The following is an 18391-nucleotide window of genomic DNA, read 5'->3' on the forward strand; positions in this document are numbered from 1 at the left end:
ATATCGTTAATCACGTACTAGTGGGAGCTAATTTTGTACCTCAACACTGACCAAAATGTGTGTGTGTGTCACCAAGTGTGAACTCCAGTCGGATTCGTAATCTTGTTTACTTATTAATACTATCAAAAGTTCCTGATTTTGGAGAAGCAGGCAGGACACGGAAGCTAAGCAACATACTGTTGGACGGGGCAGCAGCTAAAATGCATTTTAGACACCTAAAAAATAAATATAAGTTCAAGTGTACATTATATTTTGAATATTTTCACCGCTTTACCTTGCCGTGAGACCGCCCTTAACGACGAGGAACTGAATTTGTTATCTCTTCTCTCTTCAAAGCCAGACTCCTTTGAAAAAAACAGTTATTTTACCTCGCAGAACACAGGAGTTGCTGCTCTACCGCTGCCTCCATCGGTTAGTTTTGTTAGTTCCTAACTCTTTAAAAACACCAAAGTCACACAATAGCACAAAAAAAAAACTAACCGATGGAGGCAGCGGTAGAGCAGCAACTCATGTGTTCTGTGAAGTTAAATAACTGTTTTTGTCAAAAGGAGTCTGGTGGCTTTGAAGAGAGTGACACAATGGGTGTCAGTTCCCCGTCAGAGGAGGCTGTCTGACGGTGGTCTTGCTTTACTACTGAGGAATTCAACAGCTACTTGAACCACAATAACATGTGTTCACTGTATAAACGGGAACTCAAAGCTTCATCTTTCTTTAATATAAATCCACCACATTTTTATCGCTTCCGAATAACTGAATAGAATAACAGCCCAAACCTCCTTTGATAAAGGTTATCATAAAATATCACGTACAGAGTGACCTTTATGGACCTCTGATTAGGACCAGACGTCTCCGGCAAAGACAAGCACCATAATCTCCCCTCCAGCTACGGTGGCCTGTAGATGACACAAACAATAAAGATCACATTTCCCCCAACAGAGAGAGAATGAGTCTGGCTAATTAGAGCAGAGATCCAGGAGAAAACGTCCAGCGAGGAGGTAATATATCACCGCGCTAACTGCTGGAACAATAAAAACTGCTTTGTCATTTGCTTTTTTTGGCAAGAGAACAGCAGCTTTTCATCGCTCGTAGGTTAAATATTCAGCTGTGTGTTGTGGAGTCTGGCTTCAAAACAGGAAGTAAGGCCATAAACTGCAGCTGGTGGAGCAAATTAATGACCCACTCTTATTGATCAACCGTCTCCAGCAGGAGATGTAATAGTCGTATTGTTCAATTGGTTCATTTAAAAAACGGGAAACATGTATGACTGTGTTCTTTAACTACACAACCTGTTGCATTTGAACTGCCAGAGGAAATCCAGCAGGCCAGTTCACCACTTCTTTACAAGGCTTTCACTGGTATTTGATTACACATAAACCATATCACTTCATAAGGCTGTTAACTCTCTTATCAATTAGTTAATGGGACAAGGGAGAAGGGATTATCACTATTGTTGTTGGGTCATGCGTACACTTCAAAGTACAACTTCACCTCTGTCTGTGTTAATCCGTCATTAAATAACAGACCTTTGTAGGTGGCATTAGGACGTAGGTCTGCTTGCTTGAGACAAAAATCATAATTATTATAATTATTTTGGTCAATATTGAAATTGCAATTAATTAACACGATTAATCATTGACTTTTTGGAAACTTCCAAAACAGTGAAACGGTCAAACAAAACAAGAAAAACACCAGAGGAAACACCTTGAGCCGTGAAATTCCACTTAATACTTTTAATGACTGAACTTTTTGAATCCCCCTTAAAATAAAAAATATTAAAAAATATATTCAAATGTTGTCTGAGCGAGTTTAGCGTTTGGGAGGGCCGAGAGAGCCGTCATTTAGAACACAAGACAAAAATAAAGAGTTTACTTGAAAACAAATGTATTTTCCTCGATTGTATTGTCGTTGTGATCGTTAGGAGCCAAAACTGTTCTTTTCTCCCGTCATTTGTGGAGTTTTGAGGGTTTATATGGATAGAGTGAGTTACACTACGGGCTATATTTCTGTAACCTATATTAGCTTACATTGTTGGCAAATTTGCACTATTAGATTAATTTTTTTCTGTAAATGTTTTTTATTTTGTCCATAGTAAATTGAGTTTTTGGTTTGTATGTTATTTGTTGTATGTTTCTTTTTTTCGGGCCCCTCTGAAAAGCTTTTAGTAGCTTGTTTGGGGTTCCCCATTTTCATGTGGCCTGTTTATGATCATCGTACCTCATGAAATTGTGTTTAAATATACAATGATGACGTGTGAAATAAATAAATATTGTAAGTTGTAAGTACTGTGTGTTGGATAGGTTCTTGTTAACGCCCAGGAAAACTATTACTGGAGAACACTTAAACATCTGATTATTCTGAAGTTGTGCAGTTGTAAAGATTTTCTTTTTTCCTGTGCTTTCTAACCCAATTAATTGTCATTTCTGGGATGGCGTTCACTTAAAATGCAAGATTGGTGCTCTCTTAATTCCTCATTTGACACTTAGAAACATACAGCTCACAGAAAACAAAAACTCTATTTTGCAGGTTTTGAATTTCCTTACAGTTCCTAGAAAGTGTCCTGAAGATGAATAACTTCATCATTTGTTATTAATCATAAGACAAATGACAATTTCCTTGAAATAACTGCTCTATTTAAACATAGGAAAATAAGAACTCCTTTTCATTATTGGAACCTTTGTTACTGTTCTGTTATGTGCATGCATGTCTACAGATTTAGTATTTTTCAATCACTGACTAAAAAACCTAAAAGCAAATAAAAGTAATGTGACTTGAGATGTTGTAGATATGTCTCTCTCACTGTGTCAAATATACTAAATAACTGAAATTGTTCCAACTGAAAACTCTTAAGCATCAATTTATATAATGCTTTCCAGGAAAACCCCTGAGAAAAAAAGAATCAGATAAAGAGAAACAAAACTGAGTCAAATGCTCATGTCCACACATTTCCTATTGCAGTGATTATATTAGCTCAGGGTGATGCAATGTCTCATTTTAGGGGCCATCCTGGAACATTATGCTCCAAAACACAATCTGGTTAATCCAAAATGACACCGTTTCTGCCATCAGGGGATTTCAGCAGGTCTCCAGACCAGGAGCGTTGTCATTTTGCATTAAAGGACACAACGCGTGCTGGAGCATGGTGGTGTGAGCTCCGAAAGGGAGAAAATGAGGAGTTGTGTTGGCTACTAATGGACTTATAACCCTGTCGCTTAGATCTGTTAACAGATGGGATGTTACTAATGTTTAGAGCGTTTACATAACCAAGTCCTGGAAACACCAGATCCAGGTTCCTGATCTACCTTGTCTTCAGTTGGACTCAAACTTTATTTATGTATCTGCGTTACATCTACGCCTTGGCTAAGTACTTAGGTGTAGTATGTGGAGACACGGACCCTACGCCGGACCCTATGCCGTGACTTGGTAGCGTTGCATTTCTCCCTCCTCATTTCCTGGTTCTGCTTCTCCATAAACAACATGAAATCAAAGACAGGGTTAACTTTTCCTGCTAGAGATCTCCCACCATGGTCAGAAAGCACAAGGGAGACACTTTGTTTCTCCAACTATGACTCTAGAGTTGCTACTCGCTGCAAAGCTACTTGTCGTCACTTTCTGACTCGCTCTACCACACACTCCCCATGCACACACACACACGCCGGCCCTGCTATACTCTTAAATAGATCAAAGCACACACCAATGCATGTATAAACTTCAGGGCACTTACGTGGGCTACAGAGAAAGCTCTGTGAGGAGCCTTTGCAGGACCATGAATCACAATTCAGGGATTTAGGGAAGCCTTGATTAGTTCGGTTGAATCCCGCTAAAGTTCGTTTTCCTCCTTGGTGCGGTTCGTCTGGGCAGGTGTGAATGCAGAAATCACATTTTGATGCACACCAAAACCGACCCCAACAAGCGCTTCAAAACTCTGGAGCAGTTAGTTTTGTGGTGAGAACGTGATGTGAACTCAAACAGACTCGACTGCTGGAAGAACTGCACGAAACCAGCTACCACAGTCGGCATTTTGGTTAATTTCACCACCATGGATTTGGACCAGAGCAAACAGTGTGGTGTGAAAAGGAACCAAAACGCAAAAAAAAACTACAGATGGAAAAAACACCCGTCCATAGCAGTAGGTCAGTAAAACAAAAACAACAGTGATGATCAACAATTAAATCAATTCTATCATAATCTAAGCTAGAATCCAGAGAGAAATTGCTACGCAGCCATTGGAGAACAAAGAAGGGAAGAGTGCAAATAATAAATACTAAGGTGTAAATCCAAAATATACATTTTGGATGCATCTACAAACTGAACTAAAAAAGATCTGGACACCAACGCACCAGAGACAAACTACACGGATGTTTGGTTTCTTTGGATTGTTGACTGAGAGGAACAGCAGAAACATTCACCATGACGAATTACCGCAGATAATAAGCAAGCTTTATCCAAAACTGTGAAACTCTTAGAATAATTTATCCAGAGAGACGCCAAACAGATTCCTCCTTCTTTCAGAGTCCTCCATGTGTCATATCCCAAATATGCAGAGACTTAAAAAAGGTACGCCAAGGCATTGTTTACCCACTACGTCTGATAGTGGAACAGAGTCCATGTTTATTAAATACAATATCAGGCTTAATAAGCTTCAGGGAAAAGAAAGAAATATTTTAATTAAGATTACTTTTTGGGGTATTTTAGGCCTTAATTTGTATAGGACAGCAATAACATGCAGTAAAGGGCAGCAGGTCGGAGTCGAACCTGCGGCAGCTGTGTGGAGGAGTAAACCTCTATATATACCGTATATATATATATATATATATATATATATATATATATATATATATATATATTATAGTACCAACTGAGCTACCCAGGCACCCGGAAAAGACATATTTAATAAGTTTGACACAATGTATAACCTAAAAAAAGTCAAAACAAACGGAATCTGTCTTTATGTCCTTGCGTCTGTGGTTTCCAGTGTCTTCCTAAGTATGAAATAGTGTAATAATCTGGCCTACATTTACTCAAATACTGTACTAAAGTACAACTTTCAAGTACTTTACTTGAGTGTTTACTTACATATACTTTGGCAGATTCAGATCAATCATCTACATTTACAATGATGTATATACATCTGCATAATGAGTCCTTTTACTTTTAGTACTTTCCGGTGTATTGGACGCAGGACCTTTCTTTTACTTCAGTAGTACTTCTTCCCCCCATGCCAGAGATGAATAAACCCCTCTCATTCTGTCTTGATATCCGTCTCTACGACTCACACATGAGTTCACCGGTGTTTCCAGTAAATATCACGCCTGGCGTGACACATCGTCTCTCAGTGTCCACGGCAGTCGGTCTCTCTTCCTGGAAGCAGACGGTCCGTAAAAACGAGACTCTGTCTGGTTACATTTCACAGACACTCAAAACCAAACTTAAGAAAGCGGCTTGTTATTGCCCTCGTTATGCTGTCGTAGTCTAGTTAATCTGTTTTCAGGGAGTCCGGTGTGCTCTCTGGATTGTGTCGAGTCAGCCTTTAACCAGCTACGGGCTTTAATGGAGTCAGCATTAGTCTTCTATTAATTATAGCTGACTGATGATTTTCCCTGTTTTGTTCTTTTTCATTTTACAGTGTGCAGTAAACGGCTCATCAAATGAAGCCATCGGTGCGGCATTACTTGTTACACCATGGTCTGGGTGAATGCTCGATTCTGATTGGCTACAGGGTGTCCAAAAAAAAGTGATGTAGGACACCTACTAAAGGAGTTTTGGTGAGGCTAACTCTTTACGGTTATAAATGAATGCGCTACATTAAAACAAAAAGTAAATGTGGATCTGTTATTTCAAAACTCGTCCTCTGAACACCACAGGGTGGCGCTAACACACAAGCTGCAAGAAGTACGTTATACTACGTTGTATATATACTTATACTGCCCGTTCTGGACTGACTTTGTTTCACAACGAATAATTATCTCACATCCCGTTTGCTGTTTAGGCCGCTACTTCAGGCCGCGGCTGACAGTAACGTTACACATCGCGGATAACATTGTTTGTAAGAGTCCTAATATTGTTTTGGGGACAACGACATGGCTAGATAGCTAACTGGATAGCTAGCTATCCAGCTAGCTGCTCTTGTTGTTCAACAAACTGTCAAATTATTTTTACTGACTGCCAACTGGACACAATGATATTGACTTTGGATCTTGCTAGCATAGCGTTAGCTTGTATAGCTGAGCGGACTATAAACATCTCCTGTTGCTACGGGAGGTAAGTCGTATCTAAGGTCCTTCCTATTTCCTGGTGAATGCACAACATTTGCATTGCATAAGAACCTTATAGGATGGGAATGATTGTTCCGGGTATTAGTCAAACCGTCAGGTATAACCAGGGAAACAGAGTTGTAAAAACCTTCGATTTTCGATGTTATTTGGCAAGTGTCCATGGTATAAGCGGGTTAATGCCCGACGAGGTGTCCATTGTCAGGTATTAATGGACGTGGGACGGTTTGCGCCTCGGCAACGTCCATTAATAACTGACAATGGACACCTCACTAACTTACGTAATTGTTGTACTGTTTATATTCGAGTCATCACAATCTCCCCATTGTGACATCATCATCGGCAGTGGAAACTTTGTTTTCACTTTTTTTCACTTTGTACCTTTTGAAAAGTGCCATGAATAAAGTTTTACCTGTATGTTAACAAAGTGCATTTACTGTACTGGAAGTACTATACTTACAAATTTTGAGTTTTTTGTATTTATATTATTAAAATCTTTATGAAACTTTATACGTCGACTACTCTACATTTCAGAGGGAAATAGCAAGACAGTATTGTACATTTTACTGCACTCAATTTATTTGACAGCTTTAATAAGTAGGCACTTTGCAAATTAGCTATTTGGTCATTTAATTGGTTCCAACCACAATAAAAAGGATATGGCAGTGTCACGGCTTGTTCCCATTGGCTGCCAGGCCGAGGTGGGTGTGGCTTACCTGAGTCAGAGCTTACGAAGGGCAAGTTGAGACAGACTGGAGACATGTGCGTCTGTGTTCTACATTACAGCAACTCACAACTAGTCTGTATTAAGAGACTGTTACATTTGAGCGTATCCTTTAAATGAAAACACATTTTACATGCATGTGCTGTAGAAAGAAACCGGGTGTAGCTGTTAAATGAGCTAAAGTAGACTAAAACAATATCAAATCACAGCTTTTCCGAGACAAATGATGTACGGAAGGCCTCATTATAAAAGCAACAGGATGTTGCAGCGACGTTTCCATTTGAAGTCGTTGTTTTGGTACATTCAGTGCTGAGCTGACCTTGGATTACAACCCACACAAGCTTTTTCTGTCAGATGTCATTTCCTCTCGCTCTCATACAATATCTCTGATTGTTGATCTTTGTAGATATGGCCTTTAAGAATATTAATATCTAATTCAACATAAATTAATAGGAAATAAGTTATTAAGGCTGCACGTAGCCTATAGCATGGAGCAAAAGGAGAGGGAGGGGTGGTAGAAGAATGTGGCTTTGTAGGTCACCCCGACAAAGCATAAGGGAACCTAACAACACACACACACACACACACTAACCTACAACCATCCCATTAGGAAAACACACACATAGAGGTGTGTACATTCAAGCCCACATGTTCGCACACTTACACACAAGCCGAGATCAAGAAAGACTTAACACAAACAGCAAGGCCTTGAGTTAGTGTTGCCTCAAGTGGGTCTCTCTCTCACACACACACACACACACACACACCACACACACAGAAACAAAGTCATGCAGCTTTCATCCTCTGAGGCAGGAAATGCTGCTTTTAAGCTGTGTGTGTGCCTGTTTGAGTTAAAAGAGCAGTTCACACACACATTCTCTAACATAGACAATTTTACAAGGCGTGTTTGTTCACACACACACACACACACACACACACAAAAGAACAAGATGCCTGCATGCTCCAAAAACTACAAACATGGTTGAGATTAGAGCCGATACTAATAATTGGTTATTTAAAAATCCGATATACCGATATATGTATATTTAAAAAAACGCTTTACAAAACATAGACAGATTTCCCTAACATTACTTATTTGTAGTTATTTATGACTTCTCACTAAAATAATATGATAATAGTTTGTTTTATTGTCCCAACAGAACAGAGGAACATGAAAATATGTTAAAGTTCTGATAAATAAAATGTATAACAATACAAACTTCAGATTTGAAACTTAAAGTCCTTGGAACAAAAACAAAAACAAAAATAATAATCAGTGTTGCCAACAGGGACATTGTAGAGCGCCCTCTGGTGGACAAACTATGCATCGCCAACGCTAAGTCAACGACAGTCGTTTTTATTTTTGAAACGTTCATTTATCAGGATCATTAATTTGTCATTATACGTGATTCTGATGAATGAGTATTAAAAAAAAATAATAATTTAAAAAAATCTGCCATTATTAATGCCGATACTGATAGATCGGCGGGCTCTACTAGCGATTGGACAACTTCTGAAAAAATCCAAAAAACAGTAGAAAGATTAGTCTCTCACACTCACAAGAGAAATAATGCTGCACTCATGTTGCTGCACCTCAAGTCGGAAAGTTGACAAATGTTGGTACACTTCTTACTCCAGTCATATCACCCAGATCACAGATGTTGGGTTGAACAAACTTTCCATAAATTCATGTATTGCATGTACATTTTTTGTATATAATATTAAGAGGTAACTGTCTGTTGCTGTCCATGTAGAGTGACGTCCACAGATTAGATAGAAAAGTTATTTATAAGCATTTACCGTGACAACAAGTGTTTGTTGTAGCGTCCATGTTGTTTATAAATTAATACTTACAGCTCATTAACACGCCGAGGTCGGAAGAACAACTTCCCTAAGATAGGGAAACGGGACCACCCGAGGAGCACCTGAATGCACCATGAAAAAGGATTGGGATGGAAGAAAGAATGGATGAGGAGATTCTATCGAGGAGAAAGAGAAAGAAGGGAAAAATACAAACGGAAAGAAAAGATAAAGTAAGAGAAGATGGAACAAGGAAGGGTGGAAAAAAAGATGAGATGAGGGCAAAACAAATAAACCAAAAAGGAAAGAAAGAGAACAAAGAGAAAAAATATATAGAAAGGACAGCGAGAGGCAGAAGAGGAGGAGGGAAGACAAGGTTCAAGAGTGAGTCAAATTGTCTTGCAGAGAAGAAAAGAAGAAGAAGAAGAAGAAGAAGATGTGTTTTGACGTGCGAAAAGAACATCTATGAAGGAGAGAAAGCGGAGCAGTGGGAGGGAGTGATTAATGAGTGAGGGAGGAGGAGAAAGAAGAAGAAGACATTCCCTCTGCCCCCCTATTGTGGAGAAACAGAATGAAGAAGAAGAAGAAAAGACCTCCAGAATAAAAACTGCAACAACAAATAGAAAGACAGAAATTCCATCGTAACACTTTTACCACTTCCTCTTCCAAAAAGTTCAAAGATCAGCAGTGCTGGGATAAGTGGAGGAACGCCACACCCAAAGCATGATGGGAAAATACCTGAACTGTGTTTTCTTCATTTACTGAAGTGGTTTCCTCTGTTTGCTATGTTGTGACATGTAAAAACATTGGGTTTCCAGTGGGGGTTCCTTATGGGATGTCTGCAGTGTTTTCCCTAGGTCAGTGGGAGACTTTGATGCATGCATTTGGCGGTGTGTGTGTGTGTGTGTGTGTGTGTGTGTGTGTGTGTGTGTGTGTGTGTGTGTGTGTGTGTGTGTGTGTTAGGGGGTCGGGGGGGAGAAAATGTTACCTATTTGTCAATACAGAAATGCAATTTCACGTCTTTTTGCACCATTACTATTACTACCCTATCTGTCTAAATCGTTGAAAAGCTGGTAATAATTGGTAATAATTAGCAGATAATAATTACATAACACTCAAAAATCTTCAAATCTTAAAGAAGTCCACTGTGAGCTGCAGAAATGAACCGATTAATCGTTTACTTGTCGCTATACTAAATTAAATCGGCAATAATTTGGTTAATGGGTTTGAGTAATTTTTTGGTTGTCCCAGTTTCTTAAATGTGACCATGTTTCTAGTTTCTTCTCTCCTCTGTGACAGTAAACTGAATATTTATGAGTTGTGGACAAAACGAGACATCTGAGGACGTCATCTTGGGACCTGAGATACAGTGATCCTCACTTTTCAACATTTCATGACAAATTATTGACCAAAATACTTATCGATTAATCAAGAAAATACTCTTTGGATTAATCGACGATGACAATCGACTTCGGTGCCGCACGGACCGCTGCAGAAAATCCTTCATACCACAAGCAATAACACTTTTTAACACGTCATCCCTGGGTGCTAGGTAAGACTTTTGGACACCACACTACTGCGCTAATGCAACCTGCACAATTAGTTTATTTACATCTAGCATACATTTTAACATTTTAGCATATTATTTAAGCAGTTGCACATTTTTGTTTCCCCATCCTGTACATATTCAAATATTTGTTCTTTTTACTTTATTCATATTATTATTTCATGTATATTGTATGTATGTATATTTTTTCTAGTATTTCATTTATATTTATATTTTGTGCTTTGTGACTGATTTTGCTGCTGTAACACCGGAATTTCCCATTTTTCTTGGGATCAATAAACATCTATCTATCTATCTATCTATCTATCTATCTATCTATCTATCTATCTATCTATCTATCTATCTATCTATCTATCTATCTAATACTCATCAGATGCCGGCCTATGTGGACCAACTACAATCATCTGAGAAAAGTAGTTGATTGAGGAGTTGGTTTTGATGCTTACATTGATTTTAAATTCATTTGTCTTAAGTGCTGCTCAAACCGGTGAGTGTGCTGAGCCTGAGCCTTATAATAGGTCCCTCTTCCGGGGAGGCTGCTAAAGTTTGCCTTGTTTGCGTTGGGTGATATTTAGCAACAAGCCAAAATAAAGTTAAAGACAATAAAGTTAAAACTAACTCAGCAAACATTTTTGACAAAACGGAAAGTTAACAACAAGAGACTATATCTGGATTCTTTTCATGTTTTCAGACCGAAGGAGCATGTTTTGTGCCACCCTGTGACCCGGGCTAAAGAAAATACTCCCGTTACTTGGGGACCCTCCAGGAAATAGATGGTGGTCTATTTTAGAGCCGTGACACACCAAGCCGACGGCTGACTGCCTTCCAGAGTTGGCCAAAAAAAGTGCCGACTGCTGCCGGCAGCTGATTGGACGAACGTGTCACGTGGGTCTGGTCTCTCCGGAAATTCAAAGCCAGACTGTCAGAATACAATCTCATATTTTACTCACCAACACCTGTTTCTGAAAACAGTTTAAGAGAGAACCAGGCGATGAATCTTCATTTCAGATCGACAAAGGTCAGTTTGAAAGATTTTTGTCAGATTTTGAGAGACTCTAGTCCCGGTGATCCCGCTCCTCGTTTCCGGGTTAGCCCTCCACCAATCAGATTGCTCATTTGAGTCCGACTGCCGGCAGTGCCCGCCTTCTGACCGAGCATGTCAAGTCGGCCATTGATACAATGATTAATTCCAACACCCCTAAAAATTACCAAGTGAATGGTGCACAACGTATACATGTACATCATGTATTTGTTACATTTTTTTGGCAAAGTTAGGAAAGCCAATCATTCCAGTCACTTTCACACAGCAAGGCCGACAGGTTATTAATTAAACTAGAAACGCGTTATAGCTGTGGCAAAATAGGCCGATGGAAATAACACAAGAACAAAAAAAAAGAAAGAATGAAATGCAGTGTTCTTAACAAGGATCCACCCGATCTGCCTGTCTGCCTGTCCATCTATCTGTCCATCAGTGTATGTGTAGCAGTATTGTGGATGTTAAAACAACCTCAGACAGACTGATAATAGAGCAGCTGGAGCATGAAATCACATAGAAAGACACAGAGAGGGAGGGAGGGAGGCAGGGAGGCAGGGAAGAGAGAGAGAGAGAGAGAGAGAGAGAGAGAGAGAGAGAGAGAGAGAGAGAGAGAAAAAAAATGGATGGGAGAGAAGGTCTATAGGGACAGAGAGACAAGAAGATGAAAAGAGACATGGTGATATCTGAGTACAGGGTGAAAGAAACTTAAAAAAAACACAGACAGAAAAGTAAGACAAAACTAAATAAAAAAGGGAGGGAGAGAGAAGTGGGGGTTGGTGGCAGGGGCGAGAGAGTGTAACAAGGGGTCACTACGAGAGAGAGAGAGAGAGTTAGGGCGAGCAACAAGAGAAAGAAGTGGGGGAGGGGGAGAGACACAGAGAGAGAAAGAAACAGACACCAAATTCATTGTTTTCATTGTCTAATTCGAACCACAGCGAGGGAGAGGATGGAGGGATGGGGGAGTGGAGGGAGGCGGAGAGGAAGAGAGTAAAAACGAGGAGCAACATGAGACGAGTTGAGAGAGATTCACACGCATTCCTGTTTCAGACTGAAGTTTGAGACTGAAAATGAAAGGATCTGAAGAGAAAGTTAAGTTTAAAAAAAAAAAAAAGTAGTTTACTGGTTTATCTTCGGTGCAGCTGAAGTCCCAGCGTTGCCCTGATTTCAACTTCCACAACTTTTACATCCGTGTGTTTACTTAAACTCCAGGGATTCAACCATAAGCGCATTAATTATTATTATCTCAACCAGCTTATCTTATTGAAGGGCTGAAACAACAAACCATTGTTTTCATAGTCGATTAATCGGTCAGTTGTTTGGTCTATAAAATGTCAGAAAATGGTGAAAAATGTGGATAGGTGTTTCCCAAATGTCCAAGATGACGTCCTCACATGTCTCGTTTTGCCCACAAGTCAAAGATATTCCTTTTACTGTCCCAGAGGGGAGAATACGCTAGAAAATATTCACATTCAAGAAGCTGGAGTCAGAGAATTTCTACTTTTGTCTTTAAAAAAATGACTCAAACCGACTAATCGATTATCAAAGTAGTTGGCGATTAATATCAAACTAATGGATTAATCAATTAATTGTTGCAGCTCCCTGAGAGCAATTTGAAATAGCCTTTTCTTTTCTTTTTTCTAGAACAACAGAAGAGAAATGTACTGGAAATGTATGCACCACCTTAACATTTAATACCCATAAAAACAATGTAATTCACATTAATTCAATTTGCTGAAAGGAACACTGTCCTTAAGTAGAAGATCAAAGGCAAATCAAGAGAAAACGGCTGATTTAAAGAGCATTTCAGACACTCACACATATGAAGAGGAAGAGAGACTCATAGTACATTTACATGGTCTAAATAAAAAACAGAACCTGATTATTTTACATATGCAATTTGTTAGATTAGTTAGCAATCTATCGATCTGGCTGCTGCCGGTCATTCTTATGTGGATTACTTTAAGGATATATTTGGACTGAAACAAAGTCTGTCAAATAGCCAAAGAAATTAAAACAAAAGAAATGGATAGTGAAAAACAAATGGCAAAATGTGAATGGTAAAGAAATCCAGTTCATCAAACTTAAGGCCAGAGTCACCTCATCAATATATGCGTTTTCCCTCAGTTTCTTCGCATTTTTCAGGCAAATTGCAGCATAACTTTTTGATGCCGTCTCAGATCAATGTCCATTTCTGTTTTGGTGAATTTTATTTTTTATTTGTTTTGGGGGGGGGGGACAGAACTCTAATCACTGTTTGCACTTCTGTTCAATTCTTGACTTACTGTCAAATCTGTGTTTGATTGTGGAAACTGTCGTTACGAGTGGGTTCTACAGTCATTGACGGTTTAATTGTATGTGTGCTAAGATAAACTGGTGCCACAAATATACAGGCTTGCATGAAGATCCCATACTTTAGCCCAAATCTTACTTATGATAACATGTTTTGTCTTTTCCTTTGTGTAATATATATATATATATATATATATATATATATATATATATATATAAAGCGTGGGGTGATACAGCAGAGGCAGGGATATGTAGACCCCTTTCTGGTCTACATACTGTATCCCTGCCTCTGCTGATTTATTTTCATATCTCCCCCTTAAACCACCAATAGACCATGTATCATAGAAGTATTTTAAAGTGTAGCGTAGTGTAGAGCTGTAACGTGTCTATAGTGCCATAGAACGATTAAAGCGAGAGAGTTGCTGGTTGTATTTAACCGTCACAGAGCTCAGCTGCCGTCGTTTAGCCGCCAGCAGGTGGACGTGAGCCGGCTGCAGACATCGCGAGATGGCGGTGCTTTCAAAGGCCGTGGGGGAGGAGTTTAGCTGGCGAAGACAACTACTTAGCTTTAGGAAAAAGATTGCTATTTGGATTAAAACACCCCAGAGTAACACTTCCCGGGTGAAAGTATTTTGTTTTCACCGCGAAATGAACTGTGCTCTCCGGCTTGAACGTGCTTTATTTTATATTGACAGACATTTCATTCGGAGATTATTTTCCATTAAATATTGAAGTTCATAAATAAGTATTTTGGCATGGCAGGCCGAGTGGCACTATCCATGGTATTGACAGGGCATGTTTTTTTGTGCATGATTCCCCCCCCCCCCCATCCCCATTATCTTTTTTCACAACACGCACCCTGTATTATGCATCTACGTCTTCAATATGCATCTTAGCTGAGGCTGTAAATGCCGTGATGTGTGACACTGGTCGATGCTCATAAAAACAAAACAAACCTTTGGAACTGACATGAATTTAAACTGAACTTCTGCTCTTTGCAAACTCCAGAGTTAGCATATTTCAGTCAGCCACGGAACAAAAGTTTGATCCGAGATACATTCCAGGTGGATTATAGTTAGTTTTAAGATGGAAATCTGTGTAAACATAACTCCCAAAGCTGGAGTCCTTCTCAATCTACCCCTTGTCACGTGGAAACCTCCACGATGAAGGTGTCTTCCTGAAATAGAAATCAGGGATTTCTGAATTGACACGTCGTTATACAGCTACAGGGGCTTGGAAGCAGGTTGCAGGCATGTTTCCTGATAGCCAGAGTGGTCTCCGTCTCTTGCCTGAGTCCCAGGCTGAGGAGGCTAAATTTACTCAGTGTGGGTTACAAGCTGGAAAAAAGGTTAAGAGCTCCTGATATAGGCTGCATAAACACACATGGCCTTTATTTCTGCTCCAAGTGCACTGACTCTTTTTAAGAATGGTGCCGTATTTATCCAGGAAAATGTTTCATGGGCATGTTTACGCTCATTTTTAATGACTTCCTGTTTCACATTCTCACAGTCCCAGACATTCACAGCCACAGTGTGCTGCTGTGCTGCGACGCGCCACACTGTACTATAACATGTTGCACTGTAACAACACTAACTGTAGCCTTAGACGAATCACTGTGATGTTGCACTGTAACAACACTATCTGTAGCCATAGACCGAATCACTGTGATGTTGCACTGTAACACTATCTGTAGCCATAGACCGAACCACTGTGATGTTGCACTGTAACAACACTATCTGTAGCCATAGACCGAATCACTGTGATGTTGCGCTGTAACACTATCTGTAGCCATAGACCGAATCACTGTGATGTTGCACTGTAACACTATCTGTAGCCATAGACCGAACCACTGTGATGTTGCACTGTAACACTATCTGTAGCCATAGACCGAATCACTGTGATGTTGCGCTGTAACACTATCTGTAGCCATAGACCGAATCATTGTGATGTTGCGCTGTAACAACACTAACTGTAGCCATAGACAGAATCACTGTGATGTTGCGCTGTAACACTATCTGTAGCCATAGACCGAATCATTGTGATGTTGCGCTGTAACAACACTAACTGTAGCCATAGACCGAATCACTGTGATGTTGCGCTGTAACAACACTAACTGTAGCCATAGACCGAATCCCTGGGATGTTGCACTGTAACAACACTAACTGTAGCCTTAGACGAATCACTGTGATGTTGCACTGTAACAACACTAACTGTAGCCTTAGACGAATCACTGTGATGTTGCACTGTAACAACACTATCTGTAGCCATAGACCGAATCACTGTGATGTTGCGCTGTAGCAACACTATCTGTAGCCATAGACCGAATCACTGGGATGTTGCACTGTAACACTATCTGTAGCCATAGACCGAATCATTGTGATGTTGCGCTGTAACAACACTAACTGTAGCCATAGACCGAATCACTGTGATGTTGCGCTGTAACAACACTAACTGTAGCCATAGACCGAATCCCTGTGATGTTGCGCTAACAAAGAAAACTTCCTTCCGAGTTGACAAATGGAATTGCAAAGTTATGTGAACTCAGCATTGTTATCATATTATTATTTCTGGTGTCATTTTCAGCTGTGACTGTAACGTTTAAAGATACATAGTTAAACACAGAGGTCCGACATAGCGGTCATCTCTGCTGTGCTTGTTTTCTGTATTTTCTTGGCGCTTCTTTGATGAACCAAATCTAGTGTTAGAAAAAGCAACATTTCACTGCCAGTTTGGGTGGTGTCATTTTCTTTAGTCTGTGGCCAACAGGTGAATTAGCTCTCCAAGCTAACGTTTGTCAAAGTGTTCCATGAACGCATCGAACGTGCAGTTTGGATAAATGAGATGAGAGTATATCCAGTTGTTGCTCGTCCCCGAAGTTCTAATCCACCTGTTGGTTTCTATTGGCCGCTGGGCCGGGGTAGGCGGGGCTTATCTGCTGCACAGAGCTGAAAACCGGAAGTGAAGCAGACTCCAGAGTAGGGCTGGGTACCAAATTCAATACTTTATAGGCACTGACCGAATTGCCTCCTTGGTATCAAGTATAAATACCTGGTCATTTAATACCACATTTCATAATCCACCGGAGATTACAATGTCAACACAAAGAAAGCCAAAGGTAACAGATATCCGGCCTAAATGAGTGAAATCTGGAGGAAGTTCCCTCGGCAACGGAGCAAACCCAGAACTGGAACGCCGTGAATAGAGACTATCCTACACGTAACGAGAGTATCAAGCTTCCCCCGGGGCGTGGTTCTGCCGTGATGTATAGAAAAGTACTGCAGCTGGCGCCCACGTATCACAGTTCTCAGTGTCAAAAACTCGACTGGATACCTTTAATTGGACACGTTTTATTTTTTTTAATTTAACCTTTATTTAACCAGGTTAGTCTCATTGAGATATAAAATCTCTTTTTCAAAAGAGACCTGGCCAAGATAGCAGAACAAATTAGTTACATGTAACAAAAACTTTAAAATCACAAAAAGAAAAATCCATAAAAGTGCCATTAATTAAAACATTTGTACGTGTGAATGGACTCATGTTCTGTGGTTTTAACATAACCTTTAAAATCATTTATGGAAATTAGTCACTGTAGTTTGAGTGTTTTGAGTGTTGAGTGTGTCATTCCAAGTAGGAGGGGCTGCAAACATGAAAGCCTTTTTAAACAACTCGGTCCGGGCTTGATGTACATTCAACGTCATAGTGTTCTGGGACCGTAAACCATAAGTCCTTGTTTAAAAGAAAGAAAATTGGATATGTAACATGGGAGCCTGCCTATAATGCCCTTATATATGAAGATATAAAGGTGAGTAAGCCGGCAAACTGCCACAGAGAGCATATCCACTGTGGAGTAAAGTGTACAGTGATGAGTAAGACGTCGGCAGTTTGAAATAAACCATAAAGCTCCATGATACACAGCAGCCAACGTCTGAAGACGCTTTTCATGGGGTAAGTATCTGATCTGATATAAAACAATATTTTAAAATGTTTTTTTGATGCTAAAACACGGGCAAAATAAATTCATTCATCTTAGAATCGATAGTGTTAAATATCGACTGAAAAGGTAATAAAGGTATTAATCTAAATCTCAAATATCAAGATTCTTTACGCTGAAGACCCCTTAACTGAGAGAGACAAGGCAGGGACCCCTACTACATATACAGTATAAAACTAGGTTGCAAGCGGCCGAAATGGGTTTCCTCAGGAGGGTGGCTGGGTCTCCCTTAGAGATAGGGTGAGAAGCTCAGTCATCCGAGAGGAGTCGGAGTAGAGCCGCTGCTCTTTCGCGTCGAAAGGAGCCAGTGAGGTGGTTCGGGCATCTGGTAAGGATGCCTCCTGGGCGCCTCCCTAGGGAGGTGTTCCAGGCACGTCCAGCTGGGAGGAGGCCTCGGGGAAGACCAGGACTAGGTGGAGAGATTATATCTCCAACTGGCCTGGGAACGCCTCGGGATTCCCCCAGTCGGAGCTGGTTGATGTGGCTGGAAAGGGAAGTTTGGGGTCCCTACTGGAGCTGCTGCCCCCGCGACCCGATACGGATAAGAGGATGAAGATGGATGGATGGATGGATGGATGGAACTAGGTTGCATCATAAACTGGGCCTAAAGTAACATGTAGGGCAGCCTAGAGCCTTCATACATACCTTTTTTGCAAAGAATACAAAGCTATTAATATATGTTTGGCATGGTTTTATAAATTATGTTTTAATGTTA

The 18391-nt window shown here is 40.1% G+C and overlaps 1 protein-coding gene and 2 long non-coding RNA genes across 3 annotated transcripts in view; 2 read left to right on the forward strand and 1 right to left on the reverse strand.

Annotated features, from left to right (window-relative positions):
• dachb (dachshund b) overlaps positions 1–18391 on the reverse strand; it is a 100311-nt gene that overhangs the window by 65322 nt on the left and 16598 nt on the right. The gene's annotated exons all lie outside the window — the stretch shown is intronic.
• On the forward strand, positions 6226–13439 carry LOC116669541 (uncharacterized). Its single transcript, XR_004326795.1, has 3 exons — positions 6226–6388; positions 8722–8731; positions 13427–13439. It is a non-coding gene; the product is annotated as an uncharacterized LOC116669541 (long non-coding RNA).
• On the forward strand, positions 17822–18354 carry LOC116669536 (uncharacterized). Its single transcript, XR_004326790.1, has 2 exons — positions 17822–17856; positions 18262–18354. It is a non-coding gene; the product is annotated as an uncharacterized LOC116669536 (long non-coding RNA).

The sequence above is a fragment of the Etheostoma spectabile genome, chromosome 19 (genome assembly GCF_008692095.1).
Source record: "Etheostoma spectabile isolate EspeVRDwgs_2016 chromosome 19, UIUC_Espe_1.0, whole genome shotgun sequence".
Lineage (NCBI taxonomy): Eukaryota > Metazoa > Chordata > Actinopteri > Perciformes > Percidae > Etheostoma > Etheostoma spectabile.